At 38.7% G+C, this 555-nt stretch overlaps 1 protein-coding gene across 1 annotated transcript in view; it reads right to left on the bottom strand.

Moving 5' to 3' along the window:
• Window positions 1-555, bottom strand: part of Rab21 (RAB21, member RAS oncogene family) — a gene marked incomplete at its 5' end in the record, with an annotated part of 38,420 nt that overhangs the window by 13,453 nt on the left and 24,412 nt on the right. The window lies entirely within an intron of this gene.

Genomic DNA, 555 nt, shown 5'->3' with positions numbered 1-555 from the left:
TGTCCAGGACCCCACTTCGCTGTAAAGCCCTCAGGGTTATAAGGGTTTTATAATGGTGCCGACTACATATGCATCACTATTTCTAATATATGCTCCCCACTCAGTAACTGTTAAATTAGAGAAATATTTTTTTAAAAAGGGACCCGAAGAGAAAGTCTAAAGTCTAAGACTGGTCTTAGAGGTCTTTTATTTACTACTCCAGAATCATGAACTACCTATGTTCTTGAAGTCAGTGTGTTCTTAATTTTAAAACAATGTGTACAATTAAGTGGACACACAAGAACACTGGCTCACTTAAAGCAGTTCTTATACTCTTCCTTTTCTGTTTTGTAAAGAGCTAAAACTTCTGGTGAAAAGGTAAACGATGAAGCAAGCCTGGGACCCTCACTAGGTCCCTTGAAATGTAGGGCTTGAGTCTGCTGGAAAAGTCAACCCCAAGTCTAAAAGAGAAACACTAAAATGTCATAATTCTTTGGTCCTGCTATCTCTTTTTAAAAAAAAAAAAGAACAAATTAAGCTGGGCAGTGGTGGCGCACGCCTTTAATCCCAGCACTC

The sequence above is a fragment of the Microtus ochrogaster genome, chromosome 24 (assembly GCF_000317375.1).
Source record: "Microtus ochrogaster isolate Prairie Vole_2 chromosome 24, MicOch1.0, whole genome shotgun sequence".
Classification (NCBI taxonomy): domain Eukaryota; kingdom Metazoa; phylum Chordata; class Mammalia; order Rodentia; family Cricetidae; genus Microtus; species Microtus ochrogaster.
Note: the sequence above shows the minus strand (reverse complement) of the source record. Positions and strands in the feature narration are given on the sequence as shown.